Here is a 20,988-nt window from a genome sequence, read left to right as displayed (position 1 = left end):
GAGGAGCAGGGCGAGGACACTTTAGGAATAGAAAAGGCACCGGCACATACATACAGGGACATGCATCAGCAGTCCATAAACACCCCTCACACACACACACACACACACACACACACACACACAAACACACGCTCTAGAGCAGAGCCCTACTCAACAATATTTCATACGCTTTCCACATTTCCCGGGCTTCCTTGCAGTGAGTCAAATGTCTGGACAACGAACTGTAAGCAGAGGTGACAAGGGTCTCTTCCGGGATGAGCAGGTCAGTGTGCCTCCTCTTTCCCTCCTGCTGGGACTTTGGAGGCCACTGTCCTAGGTCATATAGCTCCAGATGGAGGGGGCTGCCTGACCCACATCAGTACTGTCTGAGAAATAAACCTTTGTGTGTTAAGTGACTGAGATATTAGGGTTAGTTGTAGGAGCTAGCATCACTCACCCCGAGACATTGATTTATATCCTAAAAGGGCTGAGCTCTAGAATAGACTCTAGGTAGAGACAAGAACAGTATTCAATGGTTGCTCTTATTAGATAGTTCAGGTATGGCTGACTTTAAATAAACATTGTACCCATTAAGATGCAACCCTGGAAAGGTCTTGGCAGTGAACTGTTGCCATATCTATCTAGCCTGTATTTAGAGAACCTGCTTTCACCCCATAGTGGTTTATGCTGTGTTGGAAATCTCTAGGAGCTGCACTATTTCCTCATCTCTTTCTGGTCCTCCTAATGGTTGAGGCTAGTGCCCCTCCCTAATCCAGTCATCCAGAGCATGGGATGTGGCTTCTTGGAAGAAGACAGGGAAGGACCTGAGAAGGACTAAATGGGTCCCGGCCACAGGCAGAGAATATTCCAAGAGAGCTGGGGATGGGTAGGGTATTGCTAGGCGGTCTGTGGGAGACCAGTGGAAAATAGCAATCCGTGGGACCCAGGCTATGGTTGCTACCAATGGGGTCAAAAGGCTCCTAATGGTGATTGAGAACAGGGAAGAGGGAAGAAGAGACTGGTAGTCGCAATGTGGGCAAAGTGCTGGTTCAATGGTAACACTAACCAATGTGTACCAAATGTCTGTTATATGCTAAGTATCTTAGGAACACTATCATTTCTGATCTTCCCCACAAGTTTATGAAATAGGATTGATCACATTTTTATGGTGAAAATAATTGAGGCTCAAAGATGTTAAGTAATTTGCCTGAGATCACAGAATCATTAAATCTTGGGGCCGAGATTCAAAGCCAGATTTCTCAGACTTAAAAGCCCTTCCTCTCCTCATTCTAGCTTATTTCCTCCCAAGAAGAAGAAAGACATGGGAAAAAAAAAGGTCATTACCTGTGTGACTTGGCAGGGCAGTGTGTTGGGGCCGGAGCCAGGAGGAAGAGGAAGCTGGGACTAGGTGTGGCAGAGGCAGGCAAGATCAAGCCAGTGTCATTTCCAAGGGGAAATCTGTTCCAGTAGTTGGGCAATAGCAGAAGCTTCCAGTAAATGCAGGTGAAATAGGAAGGTAACGACGTTTTTATTCAATCTGATCTGTCTGGCACTTTGCTGGAAGTTTAGGGAAGAGTCTAACCTCTTGAGAAGAGGTCTGGTCAGGACTGGGCAGGGCATCAGTGCTTCCACCTGGACTTCTGGGCAGAGCTGGTGGGTTTAAGCCTCCAGATACTTGGGCTTCGGTGTGCCTACAGCTTTGTGGAGAAAGTCAGTGACTGACATAGGTTCAGAGGTAACCAACTGCCCCATGATTCCAAGTTGCATGTTACATTTCACCCCATTTGAGGATCCGGTTCTAAATGGAATTTTGGGCCATTAGAAATGAGGACTGAGAATCTGCAAGGTCAGGAGGTTGGTTGTAAGGTCAGTGATGTGGTTGTCAATATGCATGAAGATGAAGGTGAGCAGTTTCCCCAGACATCAAGCCAGGCAGTTGATAGACAGCAGATCCCAAGAAAGGGGAGCCAGGAGGCAAAGCATCAGATTTCCAGATACCCACTGTCAGGCTGTGATGTGAATCCCCAGGACATGGCCCTTTACTAGGAAAGGTCATTACCTGTGTGACTTGGCAGGGCAGTGTGTACCACAAACTAATGACTCTGGGGCTCTGTCCAGTGTAGTTCGGCTTGCACAGGGTTAAAAAGTAAATTGAAATGCCCTGGGTGGGGCCAGTGTTCTCCAGTTCTCCACAGTTCCCACCAATCTCATCTGACATCTGGACAGCTTCATTCATGTGTCCACTCCTCTGTAGATCTTCGAGAACCATTGCAGGGAGTCCCGCCAGCCTTGCCTTTTGTTTTATGTAGATGCACTGGTCCACCTTCAGACTTTTCTGCTGCAGGACTGACAGTGAAGTGAGAGCTGGCTCCACCTTCCCTGCCTCCCCTCTGCAAGCATCTTCCCCAGGACAGGACACAGAAATGCCCCCAGCAGCCTCCCTCGCCCACATCCTGCTCAGTCTGGAAAAGGAGACCAGGGAGGAAGGAAGGAGAACATTTATTGAGAAATGTTAGCAAGACAAAGGTTGGAAGGGGGCAGCGAAGACCAAGGGAGAAAGAACGGCTTTCTCCTGGAAGTTCAAATGCAATGTTGATGTGTCAAGGTGCTTTTACACATGTATTTCCCAGGTTCTTGGGTTTTTAATCATAAGGTTTTTCTTGACCTGTTGAGTAAGGAAGGCTGATGGAACAGCCCAAAGAGTGATGCTTCATGTACCATATTCTTCAAGGAGCTGGTAGTGGGGGTGCCTTTGACAGATGTGTTCTGGGGTCTCCAGAGGAGGGGGAACTGCAGGTTTAGGGAAACACAAAGAGTTGAGCAGAGTTGCATGAGTCAGAACTGAGAGGGTGATTGTTCTTCATTGTCCAGCCTGCTCCATCCCACAAGCTAGCACGTGTGGCTATTGGGATTGAGAAGTGTGGCGGGTCCAAAGGGAGATGTGCTGTGAGCGAGTGTAAAATACACACCAGACTTCAGAGACCCACTATAAAAAGAAGAGTGTTACCTATCTCATTAATAAGTTTTAGGTATGTTACGAGTTGAAATGATAACATTTTTGACATATTAGGTTAAATAAATTGTATTATTAGATCATTTTACCAGTTGTTTAGTTTTTTTTTTTAATGTGGCTACTAGAAAATTTTAAATTACATATATGGCTTGTATTACATTTCTGCTGGATAATGCTGGTCTAGGCTTTTCTTAAAGTTCCAGGAGCAAAATACAGGAACACACAATCTCACAGACACAGATACAACACACAACCACACACACACACAGCCACACACACACTCTGTTGAGGGTTCCAGGCAACTCCAACAGTTGGAAGATAAGTCTGCTGAACTTTTCTCTTGAAACTGTGATCAATTCTCGAAAATAATGCAGACCCCTCCTCGGCCCTTGGCGACCCCCTGCTATTGATCAGTCTTCCTGTTTTCCTCTTGTCGTCAGCCCCTCCACTCCTGCCATCTTTGCCTCCACCATACTCCACCTCAAACCCAGCTTAGGCTGTTTCCCACTTTTTAAAATGCCACCATAGATTCAGGGTGTGAGATGTGCTGGAGGGAAAAAAAAGTACTTACCCTTTGGGAATAAGAAGTCATTTTTCCCAGACTTTGGAAATTAACATAATGGGGCTTTTCTGCATTCCAGCTGCAGCGTTGGATCTGGCAGGTTGGCTGTTCTCTGACATAATACAAAACATAACTCAGTGGTCATTTCCATGTGTAAAAAGTTCAGCAGTATTGTTGGAACAATCATCATAAATCAGGAACAACTTTCTTTAGGGAATCTATTGCCACTTGATTTAGTATTTCCTGGCAACTTGCCTATCATGGAATGAAGCCATGATTGCTTCCTACACAAAATGTTATCTGCAAAACATCCCACCAGAAACCTATAGAAAGAACACTGACCAGCTTGCAAGCTTTGATAATCTGTGACTGCTTTTTATATTGAGAATAAATTTGACAATGGGACTCATTGTTAAACTGGACAATATATTCCATGGAACAGCTTCCAAATTAAAATGGGGTTTATATGGCGTTTTACATACCATTTGTTCCAAAGGAAAGAAAATCGGACTCTTTCAGTTCCAGGAAGAAAATTCAGCAAAACATATATACTGTGAAATAAGAGAAATTATCCTCAGCAACTTTCGTGCTAACATGTTCAGTTATTATGAAAACAGGGAAATGTGAATCAGCTGTAGAGAGTAGGGGAGCATGACAGTCTCACGTCCAAAATGTCCCAGAGCTTCTTTTAGACGAGCACTGTGAGGATGTGCAGTTCGTCACATGTAAAGGAGGAATTTACCCAGGAAGTACTAGGAGGAAAGGCTGGGAGACTCCCTCCAATGCCCTGTAGTAGTTTTGCCGGGGGAAGTGCGCTGTGGGGGAGGGGCGGTGGGGGGAGTTAGGGACTCAGTAGATGGAAATCACGCTGTCAGTCCACAAACCCATGGTGGCTCTAACCCCCAGATGACAGCTGTTGTGGACGATAAGCCCAGGTCAAGAACAGGAGTGACCCTTGGCCAGCACTCAGCAAAGAACAAGGACACTCCCAGAAAACACCTGACACCCTCCAAAACTTAGCAAAAACACTGAGCAGAGATGAAGAGCTCCGTGCGGGGCCACCTCTGCTGGTTCACTCCTGAGCTGCCTAGCTCCCCAGGCCACTGAATCAGCAAAGCAAAACTTGAGTATTTAGTAAATCTAAACCTATATTTTCTTCCTTTCCCTTCCCTTGGGTCGGAACAATTCAGACTGGGATCTCAGTTCCTGGTCCTGGACAAATATTGTGCTCCCTTTGTAACGATGAGCACACAGAGAAAAATTGCCAGGCAAATGAAAAGATAGCAGAGTTCAACAGAAGGGACCACTCTGAGGAATCAGAGAAAATATTTTTCTATGAAATATAGTTTCTGCAAGAGACGCGGGAAGCACTCCTGATTTGTGTTTCCAAAAAGCTTCAAAAGGACATTTCTTCTATGAAATTTGAGCAGGGAACCATAAAGAGAAAAACAAACAGGTAATGGAAGCCAGCATGGAGATTTAAAAAAAAAAATGTTCATTTCAGATTGAAATGGAGGAAGTGAACAGCAAAATGGATCCTGCAGCAAACAGGCTTGATGGAGCAAAAGTCAACTTTTACATCACAAAACTCAGAGAAAAAAGACAAAGAGATAAAAAGAATGGGAGAATATATAAAAAGCATGGACAAGAGACATGTTTAATATGTAAACACTAGGAATTTCAGAAAAAGAACCAATAAAAATGGAGCCATTATTAAAAAACAATTTGGGAGAAGTTTTCGTGAGCTAGAGAAAGTCTTGAGTTTTCTGAAAATCAGACAAAAATAATGAAAAGAAATTAATGCCTAGACTTAATTTTGATAATTTATTTTAATTTCAAGAATAAAAACAGATTCAGTGAGTATCCATGCAGATAAAGCTTGCCTCCCACTTCTCCTTTGCAACATGAAGAAGACAGAATTGTCTACAGAATTATGAGGAAAAAAGGATTGTGACCCAAATGGGATTGTCAGTTAAAATGTGTGTTGACAAGAAGTAAAAACAAATTCCTCATATTACATAAGGAATAATCAATTGACATTGCTCTATTTTTGATAATGAAAATTAGAGAAAATAGATATCAGTACATTTTAATTTAATGTCATTACTAATAGGATAAAAATAGTAGATATGACTTCCAAAATCACGGGAAAAGTCAAGTTAAAAAAGATAACTGTAGTCTGTAAAAAGGTATAACTGATTCACTTTGCTGTACAGCAGACACTAACACAACATTGTAAAGCAACTATACTCCAATAAACATTTTTAAAAAAGGTCCATTAAAAAGAACCATAAAACAACAAAACCCATAAAACCATGTTTTATAGTAGACATAAAACTAAACATATAAATCTTGTTAATAAAATGATCAGGATAAACTCTCACTTTGAATCACAGACTTTTATATTGGGTTAAAACTAAATATTGTATCAGTGTACCCAGTCAATCCCAAAATAATAAAAATAAGGCAATGGGCAAAGACATAAGAAGATGAATCCAGACAAAAGCAGGGCATTCTGGAGCCCAGACGCAGCCTCTGAGTCACTCGGCACCTTTTGTTCGGTCAGTGGCGTGAAGGTCTCGCCGCGTCGCGTGTCGTCCGCGCCGCTCTGCCCGTGTACGCCGGTGCGCTTGCCCGGCCGGCCGGCCTGCGGAGCTCCCGCCCGTGTCCCCCGGCTGGTCCGGGGGGTCCGGGCACCGCCTCGACTAAGGCTCCGCCGGACGCGCGGACTGGACCGCAGCCCGCACCCCGAACGGACGGGGTCATGAGGCGCCTGCCGTACTTCTGCCGCGGCCAGGTGGTGCTGGGCTTCGGTCGCGGCTCCAAGCAGCTGGGCATCCCTACAGCTAACTTTCCTGAACAAGTAGTAGATAATCTTCCAGCTGATGCATCCACTGGCATATATTATGGTTGGGCCAGTGTTGGAAGTGGAGACGTCCATAAGATGGTGGTGAGCATAGGTAGGATGGAACCCATACTGCAAGAATACAAAAAAGTCCATGGAAACTCATATCATGCATGCTTTCAAAGAGGACTTCTACGGGGAAATTCTCAATGTGGCCATCGTTGGCTACCTCAGACCAGAAATGAACTTTGATTCTTTAGAGTCACTTATTTCAGCAATTCAAGGTGATATTGAGGAAGCTTAAGAAACGACTAGATTTACCAGAACATTTGAAACTCAGAGAAGACAATTTCTTCCAGGTTCCTAAAAGTAAAATAATGGCCACTGATGGAAAAGCATCTTATTTATTCATTCACTGTTTTCTAATATTTTACTGCTCGTAACTACAGTCTCATCTTGGTTATACTTTAAAAATCAAACATTTTCCTACAGCTGTGAATTAAACAGTACAATGTAGTTACCATATTATGTTCCAACTGTTCAATTAAACCCATCGTATTACAGTACTAAAAAGGTTCATTTAAAAAATTTTCTTTTTTATGTAATATGTTGATTAAAATGGACCACTGGAAAGGTCTTACGTGTTTTATAATGGAAATGAAATATATATAAATACGGGTAACAGGCAAGTCACTAGTTTGAGATGAGAACTATAATTCTCATGGTAAAATTTTAGCATGCATGTACCTGTATAGCATGCTCTGCTAATCAGAAGGCTTATAAAAGTAACTATATTAAGCAGAGGGTTGACAGTTTATTACAAACCTAAGGCGAAAAATCCAGACTTGGTATTTTTTGTATTTTGTGCATTTATATATTATTATAGACATGAAGACTTGTGAAATTTCATTTTAATTAGTCATTTCCTTTAAGGGCTCAAATCATTGTACTGTGTTCCATTTTTGTTACAGCTGCCTCAGTTCTAATTGGTCTAGACTCTCTCCCTATTATTTTTTGTTTTTCTTTTAAAACAGTAAAATGAGTGTTTTTCGAATCTCTAGTTCTCATTTTTGTGTTGTATAACACTTCTCTCTTTTTAAGAGTAAGCTATTCTTCAACATTTTTCTTAACCTTTGTTTCCTGTATACAATTGTCAGTGTCAGTTTTTCCATTTAGAATATCCAACTCTACATTTACAAAATGTAGAGTTTCATCTGCGTCTGTATCTGCCATCCCATCCCTTCACTATATGAACAGTGATTAAGCGCATATCTCTTGCATTTTAGGAAAAACACCCAAAACTTCATCTGTAGGTTTCCTCAAAGTTTAAACGAACACCTGTCAGTTCATTTATATATACCAGTTTCTTAAACAACACAAAATATTTGTTCCCCACCCCCCACCCCCACCCCGGGAAACTATTTAAGAGCCAACTAAACTATGAAGTACAAAGTTATTTGTTTTTAATGTGATTATATGTTCCTGAGCAAATGCAAACAGTTGTAGTTGTGTGTGCACAATGTAATTTAAGGCTAAGGAGTGCTATCTAGAAGGTAATTTTAAAGATAACTCATTATGAAACCATTTTCCCCTAATCTGCATAAATGAGAGAACTAATTTTAACGAAACTGTTTATATAATATTTAGAAAAACATCTAAAGCTAATGTTGGAGAAGGGGGAAGCAGGAATAAATTCAGATGGATTTTTACTTTGACTTTTTGGTGTATGAATTTATGGCAAACAATGTAATATGTGTCTTTTTCATTTCTTCTTTAATGAAATACTTAGAAAATGTAATTTAATGTTAGAAATCCTATACTTGAAAGAAGCCTCAATTATCAGTGGTTCTATGAAACAAAGTGAAAAACAAACATGGAAAACGTAAAAAAGATTTGTGTTTGAGTAGCTTGCGACTGATTGTGTCCTCTTTAAGTGTGAAAATTCTTTGATATTGTCATCTTACATTTTGTTAAATAACTATTGCTTTTGAAAAACCTTTAGTGTGTGGTTTAGGAGTTAGTTAATAGTGTCTACATTTTTTTGAGTTTTATATTAAGTATTTATATATTATAAGAAATTGCAGTAGGGCCATTTTTGCTTAGTCACTGTTTTCAGGCCTTGAAATAAATCTTGACCAAGTGATGTTTCTTCTTAAAAAAGAAGGCAAGAGTGGAACATGAATAGGAGACAAGGTGGAACCCAAGGCTGGCACAGTCAATATGATAAATAGTGTTAATTTATTCCACTAAAAGAAAAAAATCCTCAATGAAGATATAACAGGTTGTACTCTTCTATGCTGAATGTAAAAACATTAAATGTAGTAGACAAAAGTTTCTAGCAATACAACAAGAGGAAGAGAAGTGCTGTTGTAGTAGGTGATGTTGACACACTCTGTTGGGACAAATCTAGTGGACAAAAATGAGTAAGTGTGTAGAGGGTTCAAACAATGTAACTTATTTGTGTCCCTAAAATGGAGAAGGTACAACTTTTAAAAATATACTTAGAACATTTCTACAATTTCATCACAAAGAATATCTTAGTAGATTCTAGCAATTAAAATTCCACCAGTGGACCACCAGTCCACGAGTTTTTGGTTGTGTTGTAGACCACTCAGTGCTTTTGACAGATCCCCATGATGATGGTTATTGTCATCATAAAATATTCACTGAGAGCCTGTGATGAGCACATCCCCCTGCATCTGCCATAGACAGGAGGTCAGGAGATTCCATAGCCATGCATTAAAAAGGAAAAGAAGAGGACTTCCCTGGTGGCGCAGTGGTTGAGAGTCTGCCTGCCGATGCAGGGGACACGGGTTTGTGCCCCGGTCTGGGAGGATCCCACATGCCGCGGAGCGGCTGGGCCCGTGAGCCATGGCCACTGAGCCTGTGCGTCCGGAGCCTGTGTTCCACAACGGGAGAGGCCACGACAGTGAGAGGCCCGTGTACCGCAAAAAAAAAAAAAAAGAAGAGAAACTAGGCTTTGATCCATTGTGAATGACTCCCAAGCTCTGATTCTTCATCTAGATGGCAACTGTTGACCCCTCGGTCAATGATGGAATTAAAATCTAGTTAGTGTCCATGGAGAAAATAGATTCCATTTCCAACATGAGGACAGCGACCTTTTACTCATTCTCTCCCCTGCCTTGGATTTCAGACTTACAGACTTAAAAGGACTGCTGTCATGGAACGAGAATAACTCACTCTAGAAGGGCTGTGTTTTGGTAAAAGCGATTTTTATTATGGAGCCTAAGGTGCTCTGGAAATATAAGCAGTGTAACTTGGGAAGGCATGTCTCATTTTGAGAAACATTGCAGGAGCACATGTGATCCTTTATAGAGTGATTATAAAGTGATTCTTCACTGCACAAACTAACTCAAGGGACCTTAAATACTGAACACTCTTAGTGTGTTGCAAGCTAGATTAGGGTTCCACATGACTTTTCTGGAATGCATTTATTGCAGAAGGTACAGCCAATGTGCCCCTAGGAAGGAAAATCATTGAAGCTCTCCATGGTCATCTGGAGTGTAAAATGAAGAGACCATGTGTGGTCTGGACAGGAGTGATCTGTGCCTAAAACTAAGTCACCTGGTGCAAGGTGAGTAGATTGATTTTAGTAAGTAGATAATTAAGAAAAAGCATGGGCATGTGCTCCAACGTGCTGTGTGGGCTCCATTCTAACCACCGACTCGGCAGTGACTGTGTTTTTAAGGAGATGAACTCCCTGGTATCTTCATCCAGGTGAGTTGAAAGTGATCAAGAAGAAAAGCTCCCCAGGGTCCCTGAGGTTGCCAGAGCCCTGCTTGCTCTGTCCTGGGTCACCCTGCGTGTCAGGGAACAGAGTTGAGATCATATACTCTCTGTCTGAGAAGTGCACGCCTACTTACATACATACACAATCTCCTTGAGAGCTCCTTTGAATTCAGACACATCAGTTATTTGCAACTGCATGATTTCATTCCACACAGAGGTGATATTTTTTTCTCCAAATATGGACTCCTGAGGTGGTAATAAATAATGCAGTCTGGGCGTAGGAAATGGAGTATCCTTCCCCCAGGGTTATTCCAGGGAAGGAGGGACGGAAGCGGGCCTTGCTATTTCAGGAAAGCGGGTGGAGGTTGGATTGGAGGGCTGGTAGCTGGGCGGCAGCTGTCCTCAATCTTGTGGCTTTAACAGAGGGGAGCTGCCAGATTTACATTGTTCAAACACTTAACTAAATTAGCTATGAAAAGAAGGATGGGAGGAGCCCCGCTTAGTGGGGGAATTCAGGCCTTCTGGCTTCACACACTTTACACACACACACACACACACACACACACACACACACACACACACACACACACACACACACACACACACACACACACTGATTTTCCCCAAGAGTCTGCCAGGGGGTACTGGAGAGAAATGTGTGCCCCTTATAGCAAGATTAACACGACAAAAACAGTGAAAATGCCTGCTTTAGAAAGCTGTGCCTGGAGCATCTGGTCAGGGTTGCAGGGCTCTGGGCCTACACGCTGGGCTGAGAGTCTAAGTTAGACCCTGGATCAGCAGACTGAGGACTAGTCTAGGGCAGTGGATCCAAAAAATAAGGATGAGAACCCAGAGGCTTCAGTTCTGAGGACAGGAAACACTGGATGAAGGCAAGTGGTGTAGGTCTGGCTCTCTGAGTCCCTTTGAAATCATCTCTGCTCTACTGGATTTTCAGTTTAGCGATTGTTGGTTAGGGGACAGTTGCATCTAAGAATGTTAAATATTGGCTCTTTGTCAAGTTGGTGTTTTCGCTAGTGGATGGCCACAGTGCTCCGTCATTGAGTTTATCCTCTTTAACATTCGATCAGTGAGTTGAGTGACACCATGGAAGACATTTATCTAACATTCTAATAACTTAAAACATGAAAGCATATACAATGGAAAACAGAATCATGATTTGAAATAAATTTGAAAAATGGCAAATTGAGCCAAGACCAACAAGGTGAAGCTTCTTAGGAGTACATGGAAGATTCTAAAATTCGATTCCAGAAATCCATTTCATAAGCATAATATAGAAGAACTGTAGCTGGGCAGATGCAGCATCTAAGGAGACACTCTGTGACTTCACTTTAGCACATAGTGAGTCATGGGGAGCCAGGACTGTCCTGTGGCAAAGAAAGGAACAGCCCAGGCAGCGATGGCAGACCCTGATCTGGCTCAGCTCCAAGAACCCTGAAGACCCATGGACAAGCCAGGAACTGACACCTTCTCACAGGAGGAATTTGTAAAGGAGCCTGGGTTATTCATCCTGGAAAAGACCTCTCTAAGACATGGTCTCCATCTCTGAAGACTCTCATGGAGGACTGGAAGCAACTGCTCAGACAGACCTGGAGGGTACAAGTCACAGGAAGGAACACTTGGGCTTAAAATACAAAGATATTCTAATGACTCAAGGTCCAAAAAGCGGGTGCCTGCTTTGTAAAGCGAGCACTGAATATCTGAGCAGAGGAAAGAAGGCCTATGCCATCGCTAAGACACCTCTGGCACCATGATTCTCTGGAGTCTATGTGGATATAGGCTAGTCCTCTTTAAGAAGCAAAATCCACTCCTTCCCCTGGATAATGACACGAAACACCTTTAATCAATGGGGCTTCTCAAAGTGACCTTTGGGAGGCTGAACTGCATCTTCCCGAAGTGGAGATAAGGAGTTCACTCTTTCAGCCCAGAGGAATCCTCCAGGCTGAGGAGACCCAGCTGAGACTATGGCATGTTCTGGGCCTGGCCTGACCTTCCTGGGCCTCCAGGCCGAGGTTCGGCTCCTTGGGGAACCCACCGACTGAGCTGCTGTGCAGCGACTAAGGCTCATACACCAGAAGATTAGCCTCACTGTGTGTTCCTATCACTGGACTATGGCCAGACTGATGCTCTTCCTGTTCCCATTCTGGGGGATGGCAAGGGAACTGGGGTTGGGGGAGCCTTTGATAAAGCTGCACAGGTCCCAGGAACCATCACAGAACCCTGGTCTGGAATTTTATTCCTAAATTGGTAGCAGAAGAGTTTCCAGATGGCCTCTGCTCTACTCAATCCAGGTCCCACTTCTGTCTGTGCTTGCTGGGTTGACCCTGGACAAGTTATTTGTCCTGTCAGATCTCAGCGTCCTCATCTGTAAAAAACAGTGGTTAACTTGGTGATTGTCGTGAGGTTTAAAAATAAAGCGTGTACGCCGTACGCCATAGAACAGTCTACAGCCCACGCACCATGGGCACATTTTGAGGCCCCAGGTTATTAATTGTTGCTGTTCTCATTATTTTAGGTAATTGCATGCGCCTATTTTATTTTCTATGTTGCCAGTTCTCTGAAGGTAGGACTTTAGGTCTTATAAATTTTTCTATAACTCGGAACTAGTTCCAAATTTGGCATATAACAGTTGCCAAGGAATATTTATTCCACAAATAAGTAGCTCATATTTTAATATAATGTAATGTTAATTAGAGAAAGACCATCAACAGAATGAAATAGGTAATTTGAGGTAATAATAAAAATAATGAGCAATTATTAATTGCTTCCTTTGGGCCGGACACTTTACATGCAGTCAAGTGCAGCACTGAATTCTCACAATAATTCTCAGAGGAAGAAACTACTAACTCCACTTTAAAGATGGAAATACTGAGGTTCAGAGTTTAGATGACTTGCCTAGAAGCCCATAGTCTGGACCTGACCCCCCAGGGGTGTCTCACACCACAGCCTGTGCTCTCCATCACCAGGTGACCAGACATCGGAGCTGATCCCGTTTCATCCACAGTAACTGTATGCAGTGGGACTGGCCCCACACCCCCCAAGCTGCTTCCAGATCTGATGGCAGCGCCACATTTAGCCCTTACATGGAGCCCTGGAGAAGCCGTGTTCCTTAGCCCAGATTCTAATCAATAACCTCACACTTTCTGTACACATCCTTGCTGAGTGTGACTGCATGGGGAGCATCTGTTCTGGAGATGGGCCACCCCCGACGGGCTCCTCTGCTTCCTGTCCTCTTAGGGGCACACAAACAGGGACAGACCCAGCTGCATGAGTCTTGACAATCATCATCACCATCGTTATCCCTTTGCTGTCAAGAATATTCTGAAAGTAAATGTGAAGGTCCTCCTCCCAAGTGAAACTCCTTGTACAGTTCTGGGGTGTCACTTCAATGCATGTGCTATGCCTCATTTATTGTAACCTCTCCCAGAAATACATAAAGTGAAAATTAGATTAACTGGGAAGACCTCTTAAATACCAGTTAATTTGGATGTGTTTGCTGGACTTGAGTTAACGTGACTAATTAAATATAGAGTTACATTTAAGTTACCCACTGAAGATGGGTGTTGTCCTCATAAATATCAACAGGTTCATTTACTTCTACTTGCTGTGAAGCCACAGAATTCAAAACCAGAACTGCTTGTGTGATTTGTTGCATATACTGCACTGCCATGATCTTATTGAATGTATTTTTTAATATCCTTTTTATATGTGTTCCATTTCAGTTAAGTGGTCTGGAAGGAACCAGGACCAAAAAAAAAAAAAGATGAAAACTTCTCCCCCAGAAAATGTGTTTACAAAATATTCTTCTTTGATGTTTCAGTAACAGAATAATTTTGCACGTAGAGCTCCCAATTTACATTTTCTTCTTTCTATTTTTATACAAAGCCTTTTTTTTCCCTTCAGAGCAACAGATAAACTGAGACATATTTGTTAAGGTGGTAGACAGATGAAAGGGATGAGCACGAAGTCTAGAGCAGGGGGTGGCAAACTTATTTATAAGAGGCTGTAACATTTTCAGTTTTGCAGACCATATGGAACTACTCAAGTCTGCCATTGCAGTGTGAGAGCAGCCATAGATGATACATCTAAATAAGTGTGTTGGGTCCCAACACAACTTTATTTACGAAAACAAGCAGCAAGCAGATCGGATCTTCCAGCATAGTTTGCCGACCCCTACTCTAGACAGTCAAACACCTCAGTTCAAGCCTTGTCTCCATCACCTATCAGTTCTGACTGTAGGCTGTGAACCTCAGTTTCCGCATCCGTAAAATGGGTATGCAGCACATATTTCAGAGAGTTAGAGGTTAGGTGAAATGTAGCACTTCTGAAGCACTAATTAAATGTGTGCCTCTAAAATAAAAAAGGAGAGGATCATCCACACTGTCAATGAGGTCAGTGCAAGAATTTTTTTGTTGGATGTGAGACTGAATTAGAAATAATTCCTGCCCTGTGGCTGTTCTTTGGTCTTTTGACTTCAGCTTACTTGAAAGAATTAAAGAAGAAATAATTGCATGGGATTTATTTATTGACTGCAAAAATAATGTTAAAAATATTTTCTTCTGTGTTGCTCAGTAAGGCCACAATGATGATCTGGCCAAAGCAAGTTCTCCGACAATCTTGCTTTACCCTGAAGGGTTTTTATGTTTTTACTTCATGGGTAATATCAATCACCTTATTTTCCCATTTTTCCATGGCCATCAGGAATCTCGAAATGAAACCTGTTGTTCAATTTTCAAAATCTAACAGTTCGAACTTTATAATAGTAATAAAACTAAAAATAAGAAAATTTTATTGAGCACCTAATATGTGACAGTGTTCTAGGCACCGGGTTATGGTGAGCCTCGAGACTCACACGTTTCCAATCTCTTGGAGCTTTCCTCTTATTGGGGAGCTAAATAATAAACACGGTAGCACAAATATTAAATAATTTTCAGGGTGACAGAGTGGTGTGATGAAAATAAAGCATCCTGACATGGTAGAGAGTGATGGATGGAGGGGTGCATTTTAGAAGTGATTGAGGAAGTCTTCCAAGGAGCCGTGTGAAAGGCTGGCAGGGAGGAGCACAAGATCCTGTGTGGGGAACACAAGTAGCGGGTTGGGACCCAGCAAGAAGGCCAGAGGGGTTTGAGCAGAGCAGGCAGGAGACTGGAGCTGAGCAGAGGGTGCGCCAAGGCTTTCCCTGGTGGGTCGTTTCAGTGTTATAAGAAGCCACGGGGAAGCTTCCAGCCGGGGAGCCCAGAAGCCTGGATGTTCACCACACCCCACACCTGCCTCACCATTAAAATGGCATTTCTCCCCCTCCCTGCCATTCCTCTGAAGCTGCTGCACCTCTTGGAGTTACCAGTGCTCTTCTAGTAGCAAATTTAGTAGATGCCCCCATCAGTTTACTTAAAATATTACATACAATAGCATTCACTCTTTTTGGTGTCGAGTGCTAGGTGTGTTGAGTTCATGGGGTCCTGTAACCAGCCCCGCAGGCAAGCAGAGCTCCTGTTAATCCCCTATCTTACAATCCCAGAAGCATTGACACAATTGCCCATTTTCTCTCCTGATCTCTTCCTGCTGTGAACTCTTGGTGTCCTTTAGCCTTTTTCTTAAACATTGGGTTTCTCAGAGTTTGATCCTCAGTCCCTTTCTCCTCTCACTCTGTATTTTTTCCCTAGGGATGCCCACCCATCCCTGGCTCCAGCTGCCGGCCCTCCCCTTCTGGATGCCTGCAGGGACCATGGGAGCCCTCACTCCCTGGAGTCTGCTCAGATGACAATTCTTGGTACTTTTCCTGACTCCTACTTAAAATTGCCTCTGCTATCCCAGCTTCCCCAGCATTTCCTATCTCAGTTTCTCCTGTATGCCATTTCATAACCTTTATCACACCCTATCACACAATGTACTGATTCATTTGCTTCTTGTCTGTATTCCCACTAAGGATAAGCTCCAGGAGGGTAGGGGATTTTACCCGTGTTGTTAGATTTTCAGCATCTAAAACCATGCTTGGAATATAATAAGGGTTTAATAGTTTAATAACTATTTGTTGGGTGATGGAATAATATTGATGATCTGGTGCTTATTTGGACATCTTACTCTAATGCTCCCAGTTCCTCAAAGGCAACTGCTCAGCACTATTCTCAAGTCCAGCTTCCCTTTGGGGATGAGAAGGAGCTGAGTTCCATGGTATAGATGAGGGTTCTGAAGCCGGGGCCACTCTGGGGATAGGGATATCAGTGGGCGCCTTTGGTCTCTTGCCTCCTCTTGCCTGGGCCCACTTGTCTCAAATGTCTAAAAAGATCCAGTGTCTTCCAGAAAGGGGGCCCACCTATCTCAATGGTCCTGGACACAGGAGAAGTCCCCTTAACACATTATTTTCCCTAGGATGTCATGGGATATGACAGCTATCATGAGTAAAGATTAATAGTCAAGACCGCTGCACTCATGGTTAGAAAAATGCCTAACACACAGTAGTCATTCAATAAATATTTGTCGAATAAATGAATACATGCTTAGCAATTTTAGCTATTTCCAGTGTAAAACTAACTCATCCTTTACTGTGATCTGGTTAATCAGTTCCTTCCTCTGGGACTGAGAAGAACTGATAACGTGGTTCTAGTCATCCACTCTTCCTGTCGAGGGCTCTGGTTTCTCAGAGGGGCTCAGTATTGTTTCCATTTCCCTCTGAGTATAACTAGGGCACTGAGGGGTAGACATGGCTGCTTTTAAATGATATTTAATTAAATTGAATGTAATTTATAAAATTTTTCCCCAGCTTTTTTCAGGTATGATTGAAAAAAATTGTATATATTTAGGTTATTAATGTGACTTTTTTAAAGGTGGACAACCTGATACTGTAATGTATATATACATTGTGAAATGATTACCACAGTCAAGTTAATGAACATGTCCATTACCTCACATAGTTACCATTTTGCGGGGGGGCGTAGTGAGAACACACTTAAGATTTACTCTCAGCAAATTTCAAGTATGCAAACGAAAATAGAGCAAACTATACTTACACTCCTGAATGCCCATTGAGGTGCCTGGACCACTGACCAGAGCTCCATATGTAGAATGAAGCCAAGAGACCAAACTGACTCAGACAAGCATATCTGAAGGAAGAAGTCTTTACTTTTTTTTTCCCAATTCATTTTAATTGTGGTAAAATGTACATAACATAAAGTTCACTATATTCACTGTTTTTAAGTGTATAGTTCAGTGGCACTAAGTACATTCACATTGTTCTACAACCATCAACATCAGTCATCTCCAGAACTTTTTCATCTTTCCAAACTAAAAATCTGTACCCATTAAAGACTAACATCCCATTTCTCCCTTTCCCCAGCCCTAGCAACCTCCATTCTACTTTATTACTCTATGAATTTGACTACTCTGTGTACCTCATATGAGTAGAATCATACAGTATTTGTCATTTTGTAATTGGCTTATTCCACTTGGCATAATGTTTTCAAGGTTCATCCAAATTGTAGCATGTATCAGAATTTTCTTCCTTTTTAAGGCTGAATCTGAATAATATTCCATTATTCAATATATATATATTGATATATATCACAGCCATATCTATATCTACATATATAAATACGTAGATAGATAGCTATTTGTGTCTTAAATCTATCTATATTGCTGGATCATGTGATAATTCTATTTTTAATTTTTTGAGGAACTGCCTATTTTCCACAGTGGTTATAACATTTTACATTCCTACCAACAGTGCACAAAGGGTTCCAATTTCTGCTCATCCCCACCAACACTTGTTGTTTTATTGTTTTTAAAATTAATTATTAAAAAAATTTTTTATTGGAGTATAGTTGATTCACAATGCTGTTAGTGTTTGCTGTACAGCAAAGTGAATCAGTTATACATGTACATATATCCACTGTTTTTTAGATTCTTTTCACATATAGGTCATTGCAGAGTATTGAGTAGAGTTCCCTGTGCTATACAGTAGGACCATATTAGTTATCTGTTTTATATATAGTAGTGCAACACTTGTTATTTTCTGTTTTTTTTTTTTTGGTGGTGTCCAACCTAATGTTGTGAGGTGGTATCTTACTGTAGTTTTGATTTGCATTTATCTGATTATTAGTGATGTTGAGCATCTTTTCATGTTCTTGTTGACCATCTGTTGTATATCTTCTTTGGAGAAATGTCTATTCAAGTGTTTACCCAATTTTTTAATCAGGTTGTTTTTGTTATTGTTGAGTTGTAAGAGTTCTTTATGTATTCTGCATATTGATTCCTTATCAGATATATGATTTGCGAATATTTTCTCCCATTCTGTGGGTAGCCTTTTTACTCAACTGACAGTGTTTTTTCACACACAAAATTTTTTTTATGAAGTCTAATTTTCCTGTTTTTTTTCTTTTGTTGACTGTGCTTTTAGTGTCATATCCAAAAAATAATTGCCAAATCCAATATCGTGAAGCTTTGTCCTATGTGTTCTTCTAAGAGTTTTACAGCTGTAGGTATTACATGTAGATCATGGATCTACTGTGAGTTAATTTTTGTATATGGTGTTAGGTAAGGGTCCAGCTCCATTTTTTTTTTTTTGCATGTGGATATTCAGTTTTCCCAGGACTATTAGTTGAAAAGACTATCTTTTCCCCCATTGAATGATTGTGGCATCCTTGTCAAAAATCATTTGACTAGGGCTTCCCTGGTGGCGCAGTGGTTGAGAGTCCGCCTGCCGATGCAGAGGACACGGGTTCGTGCCCCGGTCTGGGAAGATCCCACATGCCGCGGAGTGGCTGGGCCCATGAGCTATGGCCACTGAGCCTGCGCGTCCGGAGCCTGTGCTTCGCAACGGGAGAGGCCACAACAGTGAGAGGCCCGCGTACCGCAAAAAAAAAAAAAAAAAAAAAAAAATCATTTGACTAAATATGTGAGGATTTATTTCCAGACTTTCTGTTCTATTCTCTTGGTCTATATGTCTGTCCTTATACTAGTACCATACTGTTTTGATTACTGTAGCTGTGTAGTTAAGTTTTCAAATCAGGAAGTATAAGTCTTTGAGCTTTTTTCTTCTTTTTCAGGATTATTGTGGCTATTCAAGGTTTCTTGAGATTCCATATGAATTTTAGGATGAATTTTTCTACTTTTGAAGAAATGTCAATGGAATTTTGATAGGGTTTATGTTGAATTTTTAGATTACTTTGGGTAGTATTGACATTTTGGCAATATTAATTCTTCCAAACAGTGAATATGGGATATCTTTACATTTACTTATGTCTTTAATTTCTTTCAGAAACGTTTTATAGCTTTCATTGTGCAAGTCTTTTGTCTCCTTGTTAATTCCTAAGTATTTTATTCTTTTTGATGCTATTATTAGTGGAATAAACATTTTCTTATTTTCCTTTTCAGATTGTTCATTTATAGTGTATAGAATTGCAACTAATTTTTGTGTGTTGGCTTTGTATCCTGCTACATTGCTGACTTAACTTAGAACTTATTAGTTCTAAGTTTTGTTGTGGAATCTTTAGGGTTTTCTACATATAAGATTATATAATCTGTGAAAAGAGATCATTTTACTGCTTCCTTTCCAATTTGGATGCATTTTACTTCTTTGTCTTGCCTAATCGCTTTGGCTGTGTCTTTACTTTTACACTTATGTCTTTATATGTTAGGCTTCCATAGCAGTCAAATAATTACTGATCCCCCCCACACAGGGGAAACAAAAGGAAAGGAAAAACTCATACACTTGTTTAAGTTGAAGTACAAATTATAACAACTATGTTGGCCAACAGGAAACTTCACCTAAATAAAATGGGATCCAGGATGGGACGGATCCTTGGTTGGCTGGAGAGGATATACCATGTCAAGGAGAGCACACCCATGGAGAAGGGCAGTGATAATTTACCCACCTTTGAAAATAAAGCACAGTGCAGCAGGAAGCCAGGTGGGGTCCTGACCTTGTACTGACCTCAGGAGTCCCAGTATGGTTGATGTTAGTTCAGGAACCTACAGTCACACTTAATACATTGTGCTTTTTTTTCATTTAGTGTTTCCTAAGTCCCTTTGGGTCCCTATGGTGAGTGTGAAGGTACAGAGTATGGTAGGCATCCTCAGCTTTCCCACCCAAACCAGGTAGTCTATCATCACCTTTCTTCAAAGGAAAAAACCTTTGAAATCTTATGTTTGTTTCTGATAAAGATGGCAAATTATACAAATCAGTGGAAAATTTAGCAATCTGGTGGAAAATGGGTAATTCTGGACACTCCCCATTCAGCTCCATGCTTCCTTCTCCCAATATTAGTGGGAATGTAAAATGGTACAGCCACTTTGGAAAACAATCAGGCAGTTCTTACAAATAATTAAATATAGAGTAACTATATGACCCAGCAATTCCACTCCTAGGTATATACTCAAGAGAAATGAAAACACATGTGCGTACAAAAACTTGTATGCAAATATTTATAGCAGCATAATCATAATAGCCAAAAGCTGAAAACAAATCAAATGCCAATCAACTGATGAACCAATAAGCAAAAGGTGGTATATTTGTACAATACAATATTGTTTGACTATAAAAAGGAGTGAAGTACTGATGCACACTACAACATGAATGAACCTTGAAAACATTATGGTAAATAAAAAGTAGTTAGTCACTAAAGACCATACATTATATGATTCCATTCATATGAAATGTCCAGAACAGGAAAATCTACATAGACAGAAGACAGTTTAGTTATTTCTCAGGGCTGGAGGTAAGGGAAGGGAATAACTGGGTGATAGCTAAAGGGTGTGTGGTTTCTTTCTGAGGTGATGAAAACATGAGCACGTGAAAATTGACTATTGTGGTGGCTGCACTTATCT

General features: G+C 41.3%; 1 pseudogene; it reads left to right on the top strand.

Moving 5' to 3' along the window:
• Nucleotides 1–6,043: 6,043 nt before the first annotated feature.
• Nucleotides 6,044–7,537, top strand: LOC111172683 (riboflavin kinase pseudogene; annotated as a pseudogene).
• Nucleotides 7,538–20,988: the final 13,451 nt, after the last annotated feature.

Source organism: Delphinapterus leucas, chromosome 16 (assembly GCF_059928025.1).
Source record: "Delphinapterus leucas isolate spDelLeu-1000000601 "Yukka" chromosome 16, BTC_Dleu_Yukka2, whole genome shotgun sequence".
Taxonomy (NCBI): Eukaryota; Metazoa; Chordata; class Mammalia; order Artiodactyla; family Monodontidae; genus Delphinapterus; species Delphinapterus leucas.
Note: the sequence above shows the minus strand (reverse complement) of the source record. Positions and strands in the feature narration are given on the sequence as shown.